The sequence below is a fragment of the Sorex araneus genome, chromosome 4, assembly GCF_027595985.1.
Source record: "Sorex araneus isolate mSorAra2 chromosome 4, mSorAra2.pri, whole genome shotgun sequence".
Classification (NCBI taxonomy): Eukaryota; Metazoa; Chordata; class Mammalia; order Eulipotyphla; family Soricidae; genus Sorex; species Sorex araneus.
The window spans coordinates 46,531,332-46,547,427 of record NC_073305.1 but is presented as its reverse complement, the minus strand read 5'-3'; positions in this window follow the sequence as shown (position 1 = coordinate 46,547,427).

Sequence of the window (16,096 nt, the reverse complement as noted above, 5' to 3'; positions counted from 1 at the left end):
AGGTCTTGGCGGTCTATTTTAATTTTTTGGTTTTGGGGCCTTATATGGTTGGTACTCAGGACTTGCTCCTGGCTCTATAGTCAGGGATTACTCTTGAGGTGGGATTTGGGGTTCTAGAGATGGAATCCGGATCGGCAACAGCAAGGCAAATACCCTACCTGCTGTACTATCGCTCTAACCCCCGACAGGCTATTCTGTGAGGTGTGTTGGTCCCCAGAATGAATACCCCCTGAAGAACATGCTGCCTTTACGAGTGGGAGTGGGGCGCTCCTTCTAGGAGTCACTCGCTGTGTCCCTCAGACCTCCACCCTCTTGCTTCTGAGTGTCCTCTCTCTACCCCAGCCCATGGTGTCGCTGGGGATGACTGCTGGACCAGGGCAGGCCCCCTGCTTCCGGGAGGCAAAACTGACCCTGCCCCAGCACACTGTTCACAGATGGAGAAACTGAGACCTGGAGCATGAGGTCTTTGTTCCAAGTGCCAATGGCTAGAGGGCTTCAGTTTTTGGTGGTCTCCACTGATTCCCCCCACAGGCCTCCATAAATGGGAAACCCAGACAGAAAGAGTGGGCTCAGGCAAATTGGCTTTGAGGTGACTCTAGCCTCCCAGAGCATCCTCCATCTGTCCCCTGTGTCCCCGGGGCTTCTCCTTCCAGGGATCCGCAGTGGCCAGCTTTCCCTGTCAGGCTACCCTGCCCCAGCTTCCTGGGCCCTGCACCCTCTCCCCAGCACCCCTAGTCTTGTGGGCTGTGCTCCTCTGGGCATCCAGGAGGGCTGAGGGAGAGAGGAGAGAGGCCCAGTGGGTTGCAGGACAGGTCTTTAAAGGGCACCCAGCCTCAGTCTCCCCCAGGAGTCCTCTGTGTCCTGGGTGTCAGCAGAGCCCCGAAGCTGCACCGCCCTCACCAGGTGTGTGGCTTCCGCCAGCTCAGAGGCCCCTTTGTCCCTTATCTTCTCTGCCTTCTTGGTGGCTGTATCCAGATAAGCATCCCATTCGGCTGAAATTCCAACCCGGATGCCCACTCCAGCACCTGAGGGTCTGGGACCTGCCCACCGCACACTCTCCCGAACCCCCAGAACTCACAAGCCTCCAGGACCCTCCCGACCACGCATTCCCTGGGCGCCCTCCCCAGCCTGCACCTCCAACCTGCACCCGCACAGCACACCCACGGTGTGCAGAGGCCTCAGAAATAACACACATGCATGCACATGTGCACAGGCACACACACGGACATGCACATGCAGGCCTGTGCGGGTGCATGTTTACATGTGCACACATGCATACATACATGCACACATGCATGCATACAGGCCCTCCCCTCCCAGACACCCCTACTTCATTGAGGCCTCTTCCTTCCCCCGTTTCCCCCCATAGAACTGGGGGTGGGGAGATGGGCCCTGACCTGCCAGTGGGATCCTGTCACCTAAGAGCTGACCCCTGTATGGTTCCAACGCCACCCCAGACAGCCCCCCTCCCGAGCCTTAGCTTCCTGGACCACCCCTCCCAGGGACTCTATTTCCAGCTCCCAGCCCCGGCTCAGCCTCGATTCTTCCCCGCTCCCCCCTCCCCCCTCATTAAGCCTCCTAAACCCGCCAGCTCCCTGAAGCAGGAAATTGCATTCTGCCAAGATTAAATGGACTTGAACGCCCTGCCTCTGCCCGCCAGGGAGGGGCTGCGAGGAGCCAAGTTTGCAGGGATGGGGGCCTGGACCCAGGCTCCCAGGTCGGAAGGAGGATTCTCTGGGGTGGAGGGGTTGGGGGGGCTTCCCCGGGCCAAGCCAAGAGGACAGGGACGGGAGGGCGGCAGGGGGCCCGAGGTGATGGCCTCTCCGCTGCTGTGGAATGACACCGGGAGAGGAAGCTGCACTGTGGGGGTGGGGGCGCCCTCTGATTAGGGAGGGGGTGGGGAGCAGCTGGGGGAGGGGCGGGCGCGTGGTGATTGGGAGGTGAGAGGGGACGCCTGTCAGGTTGAGACCCGACCGACAGGAAATGGGAAATGAACCTTGAGGGGTGCACTAACTGCTTTCTGGAGTGCCCAAAGGGACGGCGGGGGAGGGGTGCAATGGGGCATCTCATGCTCCCCACAGCCCCAGGGACCACTGGTGGCCTTGGAACTTTACAGCCCCCCACCCACCCTCTCTGGGGGTCTCTAGTCAGTAGCTTCTGGAAAAGACAAAAGGAAGGTCATCAGGGCTCTGGCCCGGCAGCCCCCCAGAGCAGGCAGAGTGGAAGGAGGGTGGGCTGAGGTCTTCTGAGGGGAGCTAGGCAGGGTGGGTGACCCTGTGTGAGTACAGCAGACTCACACCCCAAAGGAGGGTCCTCATCCCCAGTTCCCCCTTCCAGCGCCCCCACTCCAGGCAGTGGGGAGGGTCATGCATCCCTCCTTTCCCAGGAGCAGGGCATCAGTAGCTGGGGCAAATGGGCCTCAGTGGCAGCTCCCACCAGGGGTCCCACTCAGCCCTGAGTCCCCGCTAGATTCTCAAGGCCTTGTAAAGTGGCACAGGCAGGAGAAGCGGCAGGAGACCCCCGAGGGCCCCACACTGAAGCCTGGCAGGCGGTTGCTCTGTCACAGGGAGAGGAGCCAGGAAGAGCCTGGACAAGAGGGGGCTCCTGCTGTGCCGCTTGGGGAGGGGAGGGGGCCGGGAGGCTGGGACCAGGGCAGAGGGACTCAGCAGACCTGGGGCTGCCTCCCCACCCCCAGCACCACCCCTCAGACCACAGGCCCTAGTTTCACTACTTGCTTGTACAGACTTGGTGAGGGGCGGGTGGGGGGGGCTGGGGGGGGCGGTGAATGGTGGTGGGAGGTACATCTCAGCAACCCACCTGGTTTCTGGAAAGGTGCTGGCTCTGTTCTAGCCACTGGTGAAAGGGGCCTCATGATGCAGAAGTTGGGGAGCCCTTCATGTGCATGTGGTACCCCCAGCATCCCTGGGGACAGGGTCCACACTTTAACATCCCTGCTGGGTAGGAACCCAGAGACCAGAGAGGGGGCGTGACAGGCTCCTCTCTCACTGCTCCCTATTTCCCCGACCCTTCCCAGTCACTTGCTATTCTGGGTCTCATTCTCAGGGGGTCAATGGAGCCAAGTGCCAGTAAAGGGGTGAGGGTCTTGGCCTAGCCTTCAGGTTCCCCATGGGCAGTGACCTGAGGCCTGCATCGCCTTATCGCCATGCCCAGGCTATCCATGTGAACAAAGGGGGTACCCCAAATCTCCCTGCCCTGAGGCCTGTCAGACAGCTCAGCCGTGAGGGGTTGCTGAGTCCTGGCACTCCTTGACTCTAAGAGATTGCAGCTTGGATGCCCCACGCTGGCCTGGGGCAGCGCAGGACAGGCCGTCTCTCCTAGGACCAGCTCCTCCTTGCTCTCCCCCAGCCTGTGGTCCCCAGGCTAGGGACAACCTCTGTCTGCAGCGCCCCCTCAGGTGTGTTCCTCATCACACTGCCTGGGTCCACGGCATGGGTGGCAGTGTGGTAGCATTGGGGTGACTGACCACAGTTGCAGGTGCCTCTTGGGGTCCCCCTCTTTTCTGGGCCTTAAGAATGGGGCATTGGGGGTGCGGTGAATGTTGGCCAGACAGCTCTGCCTGTAGGGAGCTCAGCATGCCCTGCAGGACGGGTCTGGGACTAAACAAGTGGACTTGAGGAGAGGCTGTCCGAGCACTGAGAGCAGAGAGGCGCACAGGGTGGGAGCTCCCGGCTGACTCCAGGGATGACCTGCTGCAGCCACCACCCTGTTCCCTGCTGGGTTCCAGTCACCAGCTGACAGGCCATTTCTACATTTCTATGCTCTCCTTTACCTTCTCCCTTTTTTACTTTTTCTTTCTTTCTTTCTTTCTTTCTTTCTTTCTTTCTTTCTTTCTTTCTTTCTTTCTTTCTTTCTTTCTTTCTTTCTTTCTTTCTTTCTTTCTTTCTTTCTTTCTTTCTTTCTTTCTTTCTTTCTTTCTTTCTTTCTTTCTTTCGTGGGAGGGCCACACCTGGCGGAGTTCAGGGAATACTCCTGGCTTTGTGGTCAGGGATCACACCTGACAGGCTCAGGGGGACATATGGGCTTTTGGGGATTGAAACCAAATATCCCATGTGCAAAGCAAGTGCCTTACCTGTTGTACTATCGCTCTGGCCCTGTCCTCCACTTCTTGGCAAGCACACCCCTGGCCTCCCACCGCAGGGCACGGCACCGGTGGGGGCTGCACCTCACTCCCCTCCCTGAGGCTTACCCAGCTCCTGTCCTCACTAACCAGGCCCACCATGTCCTAGCGGGGAGCCTGGAGTAAATGCCTATCCCACACTCCACCCAACCCCACTGCACCAGATTACATACCACCCTGCCTGTGCTGGAGGGGGTTCAGGTCAGTCCAAGCCCCTGATGGAGGGCAGGGTCCCATCTCCAGTACCACATAGTCCCCAAGCACCATCAGGAACAACTCGTGAGCTCAGAGCAGGAGTAGACGTTGAGCACTTCCGGGTATAACGCCCCCCCCCCAAGTCCCCTTTCCCCAAACAAAAAGTGCCTTAACCTCCACGGGGAGGCAGGCATTAGGGCCCTTATTCCTAGTCCTAGAACCCCAGAAACCTGCCTGCATGGAAACTGGGGTGTCTGTGTCAAGGATCAGGATGGTCCCATGTGGGGAGGTGGGCAGGAAGGGCTAGTCTGAGTCTGTTCCTGAATGCAGTGCTCAGCATGCCAATGACAGAGGGATTGGGCAGGTACACCTGAGAGGAGGGAAGGACCCAGACTCTAGGCCTCAGTGTCCCGGTTGGGACTGTCTCTGTCCCCACCTTGCTAACACGCTCCTGTCCCCGGAAGGTCAGGCCTGCTGGACCCTCTCACCTACACCCCCTCCCCAATGGGGGCTCAGCTCTGCCTCAGACTGCTGGGGCCAGCAGATAACTGCGCTAGCTGAAAGCCAAGCACCCCTAAGCACCTTTCTTTGTGTGAGGTCCACCAGATACTGTTGGGGTCACTTGTAGAGCCTTTCTGACTGTCCCTAGCACCTCAGGCCCAAGGCTCTGCAGAGTATTCTGATACGAGGACACAGATTGTTGAGGGAAAGATGAAGGTGGCCCTCTGGGTCTCCATGATTCCTCAGGGCTCAAGTTGGACTGAGCGAGCCCTCCCACCCCCATACCCTGTCACTGTCACTGGACTGGCATCCTGCAGGGAAGTTTGTACCTGCTGTGGAGAAGCATCAGGGCCCAGTGCTGGTGGGGACAGCAGCCCCTGGGCAGCATCACTCAGGACTCCCTCAGGGGCCGCAGGTCCCAAGGGCAGCACTTTGGGGTCCTGGAAGGTCCTAGGGGTTCTTGGAGGGGAGGGCAGCAGAAAGGTCCTCTCCAAGTAGAATGAACTCTGAGGCTGGGCTGTTAGTTCAGGGATCATTTCTGGTTCTATGTGTAGGGGTCATTCCTGGTGGAGCTCAGGGACTACATGTAGTGCCGGGGGTCAAACCCAGACCAGCCACCTGCAAGGCAAGCACTTTCCCTCTGTGCTTTCTCTCTGGCCCTGGGCTGCCGTTCAAGGAGGAGATTGGGGGCTGGAGAGATAATACAGGGGTTAAAGCACTTGCCATCTTGGGTTTGATCCCGGGTGCTCCATATGGTCCTCTGAGAGCTGCCGGGAGGGACCTTGAACACAGAACCAGGAGTAGTCCTCAAGCACCACTGGACTTGACCCAACCTCCCCACCACTAAAAACTGGAGATTTGGGGAAAGCTGTCCTTACCCACAAACTGGTCTCTGGGGTTAGGGGGGTGAAGTGGGAAGGCCTTGAGCTGCCAAGGCCCCAACATGATCTGGGGCTTCTGTGGCCCCCAGGGTCAGGCTTCCAGGAGCTATTGCTGAAGGGATTTGGTCTTTTGCCCAGGGGAACCAGACACTGGAAATGGCTTGGCACCTGTGGATAGCCCTGGGGGGCCCTAGCTTTGAGGAAGTGCTGGACTGTGGTAATGTTTGGGGATGGGACGATGGCTGGAAGGGCTGGAACTCATGCTTTGCATGCAGAAAACCCAGGTTCCATCTCCAGTACTGCATAGAGTACTGTACAGAACCACCGGGAGTAACCATCAAGCAGTGAGCTGGGAGTAGCCCCTGAGTACTGCTGGGTGGTGGCCCCAGAAATTGTCACTATCAGAGTAGGAGCATTAGCATAGTAGGTAAGGTGTTTGCCTTGTATGCAGCCTACATGGGTGCAATCTCTTGTATCCCATTGATCCCCTAAGCCTGCCTGGAGCGATTCCTGAATTGCCAGGAGTAACCCCTAACCCCTGAGCATCGCCAGATGTGAGCCACTCCCTAAAAAATTGTCACTATCTATACAGTGACATTCCACACCTGTCTTGGAGCAGAAGGGCCTTTTAGCTAAATGGCTGATAGAATGGAGAATTGAGGGATAGGTGAGACAGGAGTCTCCCTGAAACTCTTTTTTAGGGGAGGCCCCAACTGGGGAGCACCAGCCAGACAGGGAGAAGTCACAGGGGAAAGAATTATCAGAAATGATACCAGGCTGGGCAGGGCACAAAATGGGGGTCCCATCACCCCCAGGCTCACTCACTCCCCTCAGGATCTCTGCCTGTGTGTCTGTCAGGAGCAGTGGGCAGGGAGAGAGATGCTGGGGTTTATAGTGCGCAGACTCCTGAAGTCCTAAGGAGGAGAGAACACCAGGGGTGGTATCAGCACCTCCTTTCTTCCATCTTCAGCCAGCCAGCCCAGGCTCTCCTGAGCTAAGCTCCTTAGTAGAGGGACAAGAGTCAACACCAGCTACCCGGGATCTGGGCCTTGGGGCTCTAGAATCCCCTGGTCTAAAGGAGGGTCCTTGCCTGGCACTAGCAGGTGTGCCGGTTTCACCTGATCGGCAGAGAAGCCCACAGCTCTGCAGACCTGGGCCGGAGAGGTAATGGGGAGGAGACAGGCCTGGGGCCCCGGGGCCAGTCTAGGTGAACAGAGGGAGGAAGGGGGCCCCAATAGCTCCTATGACCTCCACCTTTGACTGGTGTTTGTGGGCCACTCCCCCCAGCCCCTATCCTTCTAAGATTCAGAGAAGAAAAGGGAAGAATGAAGTGTCTGAGGATGAGGATTGAGGGGTGGAAATTACCTCAACTGAATTTTAAAAACCCCTGGCTGGTTGCCATGGTAACAGAAAGGTGCATCCCATTGCCATGGCAACTGGCAAACACCAGGTCTGCTGCTGGGATTGGGGATTTGGGATGTGGCCGGAGGGGGTGGGCAGAGGAGGCTGGGCCAGGCTAGGGCAGTTGGGGGAGTGTTGAGTCTGGGATCAGTCACTCTGATGTTCCCAGGGGTCTAGAGGGCCAGGTAGGGCACTCCTGCCCTAACAGTGGGGTCAGAGGGGAGGAACCAGCATGGGGTCATTGGTAGCCACTGCCACCCACCTCGCTCCCACTCTCCATCCCAGGAGCTCCAAGGGGACACAGGACTGGGGAGCCTGCTGGAACAAGCTCCTCTCTGGGGCCTGAGACCACCCAATGAGCTCCTGGCCTCAGAGCTGCAATCGGAGGTCACTAGACGGTCAGGGAGCAGTGAATGGCCACAAGTCAGTGCTGCAAGACCTGGGGGACAAGGATAGACCCCCCACCACAGTGACACATGCCAGAGGTGGAAATCTGACCATGGAGGATCAGATTCTCACCCCTCAAGGGCCTCGCCAGCCGCCCTGCTTGGCGTCAAGACAGAGAGGACAATCAACTCCTGTTCTGTCATCTGCAAAACAGAGGGCGGTCCGCAGACAGAGGCGTGGGTCACACTGGACAGGTCCTGAGCACAATCCAGGCCCCGGGGACCCTCTCAGCCTTGGGCTTCATGCCAGGGGTTAGGGGTCCAGCTCCACCTTCCTCGACTACCATACTAGGTGGTCTCTGGGGTTCCCGGCGATGCCCCTGTTATCCTGGAGACACACTTGGGGTCACATTGGCTTGAGTTTTGGGCTTTTCTGTGCAGGCAGATGTGGAATGAGGCCTGAGACAAGCCGGACTGTCTGTGGTGTTGAGGACTGGGCAGATGTGAATGTTAGCTAGAAGTGGGGGTGTTCACTGCCCAGTTGATAGTCCCAGACCCAGAACTCCCTTCCCTAAGAATGTGGCCTGGGCACAGGTGTTCCAACCAAGGAGACCCCAGAGTGTGGGGGGGCTACGGGGCAGCCTGTTGTATTCTATGGGGCTGTGTATCATGGGGCTCCATGGGGTGGATGGAGAGAGAAGCAATCAGGGAAAGGGAAAAAAACACCCCTGAGCATGTAAGTGGCGCATCTGCAGAAGAAAGGAGCCAGATGGAGAAAGCTTAAGGCAGGAGCCGATGCTTTGCATGTGGGAAACCAGGTTTGATCCCTAGCACCATATGGTCTCCTGAGTACTGAGCCAGGAATAGTCCTTGAGCACCCTTGGATGTGTCACTCTGCCCAAGACCCCAAGAATGCTGAGGGCCCAACCCTCTTTAAGGTTGCCCCAGCCTACCACCAAGTTAGGGCTCAGGTCTTTTAGAAAAGGAAACAGTCGGAAAGGGAGTCACCTCCACTCAGATCCTCCCCATGCCCAGGGGAGGGAGTTCTGGGCCAGAGGTGCCCACAAACCCAGGCTATCCCAGGGTATGCATCAGATTGATTCCGGGTCCTGGGCAACAGTAATTCTGAAAGAAAGAACCATTCTGGAGTTGAGATGGGAGATGGGTGGACCCCTTTGCATGCAGGAGACCTGGGTTCTTTCCCTGGTACTATAGGGTCCCTAGAGCACCTCCATGGACCCCAGCACCCAGCCAGGAGTAGCACCTGTGCACCTCTGAGTATGGCCCCAAAACAAAACAAGAAGAACCATCCTGGCAAAGACTGCACATACTCCAGACCCACCACTCACACTTCCCTCACTGGAAGCAGCACTCAGTCTGGGGCCTGAGGGGATGTTTATCACCTGGGGTCCAAAGGCCTCTCCTCTACTGGGGCTGGAGTCTCTGCTGAGGCAGGTCCTGAAGGGGGTACCCCAGATACACACCCTCTCACCAGTGCTCACACATGCACTGAGATGCACACACACACACACACACACACACACACACAGAGATGGAGGCAGATCTTGGTTTCCACCCTCACTTTGCTGAGGGCCATGGGGCAGCCGCCAGAGCTGTAACTGAGACAAAGGGGGTAGAGCAGAGGACCCCCAGTACAAACAGGTTCCCTTGGCCTCCACTATGCACCACTAAGAACCTGGCTTACTGTCAGAGGGCTGCACCCCGACACACCCAGGTTCCCAGGGACTGGTGGGGTGAGGTAAAAAGGACTAGGGCCTGGTTCTACAAGAGAGGCAGGAATAGGGGTGGGTGGGGCCACCTCCCTAGGCCTTCGAGGCCCCTATCCCCATCACCAGCCTTGAGCCCAGCTCAGATGCACCTGCCCTGCCCCCTACACCTGGGATCCCATGAACGCCTCATCCACTGACTTCCCTGCTAATGACACTTTTCTAATTCAAGGCGGCTTTATTTTTCAAATTTTTAAATATTTCTGTTTCACTTATTTTACATAATCTGAGGTTTCCGAGGGTTCCTAAATTAAAATGGAAAGGTTGTCGCGAGTAAATTTCCACTTCATAGGAATATGCAGGAACAGTAACCAGCAGGAGAGTAAGACCATGGTGCTGTGCCCCTGGCCCAAGTATGTTGTCTTCTTTTTCAATTTTGAGTTTTTGTTTGTTAGTGGGCCACACTCAGTGGTGGTCACACTCAATTCAGGGGGGTGCGTCCGGGTCAGCTGGTGGTGAGGGGGACACCACACGGAGTTGGGACCGAAGCTGCTGCACCCACATGCGATGCACAAGCGCAGGTTCTGCCTGTGTCCCCCCCCCCCGCCCCCAGGGCTGATTCAAGACCAAGTGAGGGATGCCCTGAACTAGCTCCAACGCCAACTTGGTCACAACAGGAACTGTGTCCCCATGTCCCCAATACAAGACCTGCACTGGCTGGGGAAAGCAGGAAAGCAGCTGCCTTGGCCCGTGGTGCTTGGGGACAGCCTCTCCCTCACTCCTATTGCCACCCCCACCCCCATTCCCAGATTCTTACTAGTTCAGGAAATCACTGCAATCAACCTACCCAGAACAGAACCTACAAACTCCCGCACCCATTTTTACCCCCAGACCTCCAGTCCAGGGGTTTCATGGCGCCCCTCCCTCGGGCTCTCCTGACAAAGGTTTGGGCTGGACCTGGCAGAGCTGCTTATCTTGTCATAAATATTTATCAGGCTCTGGAGGCCGAGTCTGCAGCTGGCCTGGGAGTGGGGGTGGGGAAGGTGCTTCCAGAGGCCCTCCCACCCCTTCCCTAATGAGGGTGCTGGAAAGGGGTGCCACCTGGGCCTGCAGAGCCTTGGGGAGGTCAGGACAGATGGACAGCGGGACCGAATCAGGGGAGCCTGGAGGACTTGGGCATGATCCAGCAGCCAGACACTCCGGGACCCCAGGAATGTGGGGGAGGAGGAGCCAGAGGCACCTAGGTGCCTGAAACAGTGCTCCCCATAGCCCCCACAGCCTCTCCATGTTCTCTCAGAGCTCCTGAGATCCCTGCCCTGTATCCTGGTGCTCCCTGGTGCTCGGGTCCCTACCAACGGAGTCCCCATCAGCTCCCCCAGCAACCCTACACCTACGCCCCATTTTCAAACCCGCTTCCTCCTTCAGGCAGTGCTCGAGCCCCCCTTCACCCACCACGGGGCGGGGGCGGAGCAGCGCCCCACGTCCCAGGGGTGCCCAGCGCCTCAGTTGCTGCTCTGCTGCGCCTGCGCCTCCTCATTGGCATGCTGGTGGGACCCACAGGTGGAACGAGCCGCTCACTCAGCCGCTGGAAGCGGGGCGCCTTTGTCTCCCGGCCCCGGGGGAGCAGGGGAACTAGGGGCAGAGGAGACACTTTCGGGGCCCACATCCGCCTCCTCACGACCACTGACAGGCACTACTGCAACAAAGGGGGCAACCTGAGCCATCCGGCACCCCAGCTCGATAATGAGGACCGAGGGGGAAGGGAGCGCCTCCGGCACAGCCTTGGGGGGAAGCTGCCTCCCGAGGCCCCGAGCATTCATTAGTGGAAACCCGGGAGGGGAGGCAGCTAAGTGGGTCAGCCTCCTCCCCCCCGCCTGACAGGTGTGGGTAGGAGCCGGCAGCCTATTGTCCCCCACTGAGGCCAGCCCCTCGCCCTACCGCTCTCCCTTAATCCCCTCCAGCCCCGCCTTCTCCCCGCCGGTGCCCCCTTTCCAGCACCGAGACCCCCTCCGTGGCTGGCCGCCTCCCCTTCCGGAGCCCCTCTCGCGCCCCTCCCCCGCACCGCATTCCCCCCTCAGGTGCGGCCCCTCAGCCCGCCTCCCCGGCTGCTGCAGACGGAGCCACACCTGGGAGGAATTGAAATCTTAGACGCCCCCGCCGCGCCGCCGGCTCCCGGCTCCCGGCGGCGGTGCCCGAGCAGGCCTCCCCCGCCAGTCGAGCGCTCTGGGGCGTCCCCTGGGCTCTCCAGCGCCCCGTCTTAGCCCCCACAGTTATGCAGATGATGGTCCTGGCAGATGTCTCCGGAGTGAGGTGGGGGAAGGGCGGCTTCCGAGAGCAGGGGCTGCTGCGGGTGTGGCGGGGACCCCACCCCCAACTCCGGGAGAGCCCCAGGACAGGGTGGGCAGCTGTCTCCACCCCCAGCCCCTCCTTGCTCCTCCAGTCTGCTCGGTCACTTGGCTCTGAGAGGTTCCAGGGCCCTCTGCTTCCTGTCAAGGCCCCTCTCAGGCTCTGAGAAGCTTCTGTCCCTTTACCAGCTGCGTCCTGCGAGGCTGGAGTACACAGGGGCTTTACCCCTCCTTACTGTCCCAGCACCCCGTTCTGAGAGGGGCTGAGCACTGGTGCTCAAGCTTCAGCCAGGCACCGAAAGCATTGCAGCCCCGGAAACTAGGTCTGTGTCTGGCTGCACAAGAGTTAATCTTAGGGTACCCACCCCCCCACCACCACGTGTGCAGTCAAATTCCAGGAACGCTTTCCATTAAGGACGCTGGGAGCAGATTTCATTTACATTAATAAGAACCAGAAAAATCTCTGTGTTGGGGGGGGCGATGGTGTGTGGTGGCTGCTCACGTTTTGCATCAGTCTGGTGGAGCCCGGGGGCTCTGGCCCAGCCAGGGCTTCTCATCTCCCAGGCCTTATGAGGCCCTTGACCGGGGCACCCAGTTGTAGGAGCTCTTATCTGAGGGAGGAGGCTGCCCTGCTACTGGGATTCCTGGTCTGAGGGGACAGGCAGAGCCAACCTGGCACGTGGTTGATCTAGTCTAAGATGGCAGAGCCTGGAATTGGGTGGGACAGAACAGGGCACAGACTTCTAATGGTTCAGAGTACTGAGGTACTTCGGGTTTCTCTGGGCTATGGCGCTCTCAGTTTCTTTGAACCTCAGTTTACCTGTCTGTGAGGCCATTCCCCCTTCTCCCCTTCCCACCAGAGGTAGCTGTATCACTGTATCACTGTCATACCGTTGTTCAATTTGTGCAGTGGGCGCCAGTAACGTCTCCATTCGCCCCTGTCGAGTGCTAGTGTAGCCTGATGGCATATTGGGTATTGGGGGCTCTTTCAGGCTCAGGAGACTGAGGACCGTTATTGTTACTGTTTTTGGCATATGGAGTACACCATGGGGAGCTTGCTGGGCTCTCTGATAGGGACAAAGGCTTTTGGGGCAGCCTCTAATGTAGCTGTAGGTGTTAATTTTTTTTTCTTTTTGGGTCACACCTGGCGATGCACAGGGGTTACTTCTGGTGCATTCACTCAGGAATTACCCCTGGCGGTGCTCAGGGGACCACATGGGATGCTGGGAATCGAACCCGGGTCAGCCATGTGCAAGGCAAATGCCCTACCTGCTGTGCTATTGCTCCAGCCCCTTGGTGTTTTTTGAGGATTTTTTTGGGTGCTCAGGAGTGCTCAGCAGTGCTCAGGACTTGCTCCTGGCTCTGTACTCGGAGGCTCTGCACTACTGGCAGGGCTGGATGAGGGGGTGTGGGACATATGTGGTGCTGGGAGTGAATATGGGTTGGCTGCGTGCAAGGCCCTACCCTCTGTACCATTACTCTGGCCTATCAATTTTAATTTTCTGGAGCTCTGGGGCCCTTTTTCTCAGCTAGTTTGCAATCTAGATCTGAGAAGTGGGTCCTGTTGTGGGTGGAGACCCCCAAGATCCACCCCGTGTTGGGGTGGAGTTGCAGAGTGGTGGCCCTGGGCATAGGAGCAGTGGAGGTGGAGGTCCTGATGGACCTGGCATTAGTGAGGCTACATGCATGTGCTGATGGAAGGGGTCAGTTGGGAGAGGTGGGGGTCAGTAGAGACTTGCAGGTGTCTGAGTCTGACCCCCTCAGACTGAGGGTGCCAGAGAAGCATACCTGCTGCCAAGTATGCCAAGTGACTCCTGGGCCTGTGTGAGCATGCGCTTGCATACTCATAACATGTCTGGCAGTGCAAGGGCTGTATCACAAGCATCAAGGAGTTGGGGAAATGGGGAGGAAATCTCACCTTATTGCCACTCAAGACTTGGGCCCAGCTGACTTGCTCAGTCCAAGTTCCAGACTGGGCATCTTGAGGCACCTGCTGTACTGAATCCACACTATGCACGGCTGACTCCCACATCTGTTATATCCCCCGCCCCACCCAAGAGGATAGTGGGGGGAGAATACTTGATTGCATCCATGAATCATTCTCAAATTGCTCCTGTCCAACTAGACTTGGAAGGTGGCGGTGCCTCCTAGATCTGGGATCCTGGTGGGTGTGCCAGGCTCTCTGGACCTCATTCTAGCTGAAAAGCCAGTAGGGGGCTCAGCAGGTCTCCTGGCCCCTCCTTTATCCCCCGCCTGCTGTAGCCAAGCCTCCCCCCATCAGTGCACAGAATTTGCTGGCTGCTGCTAGGCTGTCTTATCTCAGCGGAACCCACTCCCCCAGACCCAGCACCCCCACCCCGCGTTATCTTGCCCTGCAGCCTCCTCCCACCCTTTGCAGCCTCTGCAGCCCTCTCCCGCTCTTCTCTTCCCAGCATCCTCTAGGTCTTGCTTTGTCTGCAGTTGTCTTTTTTCCGGCCTCTCCCTGTCTTTTCTCTTCCCCTGGAGCACTGGGGACTTAGTACACACACACTACTTCAAGCTGAAGCTTGATTGTGTTTCTGCTGCCAGGGACCCATCTCCATAGCCTCTTTGGTTCAGAGACTAGCTGTGCTTAGTCCTGGGGTGATATCTAGGCTCAAAATTTGCTAGTCCGGTAATCTCCAGCAACTGTTCTGCTTTGAACCTGTTTCCTCTTTAAACCAGATGAGAGTGATGCAGAGAGGAAGCTGGATGGGAAAGTCATGACCCTGGCGTGTGCCTCCTGATGCAAAGCTTGTTCTCTTGTCCCTTTCTGGAGGCTGCATTGAAGGCACATGGACATCTTAGCCTCTTTGAGAACCCCGAGAAAGCTTGGCCTCAACTCCCCTTGGCTGGGGAGAGAGAGGTTGTGGCCTCATGTGGCTCTGCAAAAAATATTTCTGTGAAGTCAATAATCAGGCAGATGGGTAAAGGAGTGTGAGGCAGATAAGCACTTTCTTGACCACAGAAATAATTTACCTGGGTTGGAAGGACTGCTGAGACTAACACTTACTGTGAGTTCCCCTGTAGCTGGGCACTAATTTCCTCTTTTAGTGGGGATCCCTGCGGTAAGGAACCCATTAAGAACCTGCAGGGCTAGCGAACTTGGTGCCTGCCTTGCTCTACACTGAGCTCAGAGACCGAAGTTCTTGCCAGGTTTTGAGTCTATGTCCTAGGACCCTGCAGTGTCCCAGGAATTGGTGAGACACCCTCAAACCACCAGTACAGCCAGCCTGGCTGGATAGATGATGAGGTGATGCCACCTGGTGGCCATGAGCAGCAGTGACCTCCTCCTGAGTCTAGTATGCAGGTCAGTCTTCCCCAGAGGGCACTTGTCCCTCTACAGTCAGGGAGGCCGGTGACTGTGCTCCTGGTGCCCTTGAGCCCCCCAGCCAGACTATGATGCTTGGGGAGCTTAGCTCAGGCCTGGCTGCTCATCTGGGCTTTGAAACTCCTTTGATGCACGGCCATGACAGCTGCTCCTGGCCAGCCCTCAAAGCCCAGCACATTGCAGCAGCTGTCCCAGCCAAGGGCAGGCTGGTTCAGCAAGAGACCCAGATTTGGAATCTGGGTTTCCCTGACTGGTAAGTTTGAGCACCTCTTGCAGTACCCAAAGTCTTGGCTAGGAGGGTCAAGTACCCTTGGGGGCAAGGTAGAGATATGGCAGCACTCAGGTTTAGGATCGTAGCTGCCCAATGGTTTGGTCAGGATACCTGGGTTCTGGGGGCTGCAGTCTTGGGTCCTGAGGGGATGAGAGCCACACAGCACCAGGTAAGGTCTTGCGTGATTGCCAAGCCAAATTGTTTGCCAAGGGGCTGGCATGTGCCTTGTACCTTTCTGACCTGATTTATTGTCCCCCTGAGCCTGTCAGGTATTGTCCCCTGTACATCCCCTCACCCTCCCAAATAGTCTGTCAAATCTCAAGAAAGGGTCATTAGTAAAGTGGCCAAGTGAAGGTTAGTAGTCACCTGGAGAAGCTGGCTGGTGATGGGTGTGGTAGACCACGCTGGAAAGTGAGGGAGTACTCCAGCTTCTGAGGGTTTGGCTTAAACCAAGGACAGGAAAAATAACGCCAGTGAGAACAGCAGAGATCCAGCAATTCTTCATGGGAGCCTTGAGCAGCTACTTAAGGCAAGACTGTACCCAAATTGCCCAGAAGCAATTCTAGTGCATTCCATCCAGCATAAGCCATAAGGTTCAAATGGATCATGAAGGTTCTGCCCTTGCCGGTGCTCAGCTGGGGTTCCCCAGGGTAGATGCTTCTTTTTTATTGGGCATGGGGCAGATCACACCAAGCGATACTTAAGGTTTATTCCTGGCTCTGCACTCAAGGATCACTCCTGGTGGACTGGAGAGACCATTATGAGGTGCCGGGGATCAAATCTGGGTTGGCCATGTGTGAGGCAAAGGCCCGACCCACTAAACTATTGCTCCTGCCTCTTCCTTGCTTTTTGAAAAGCTGGGTTCCTGCAACTAAGAGTCCCAAACCCTGTACTTTGTTTGC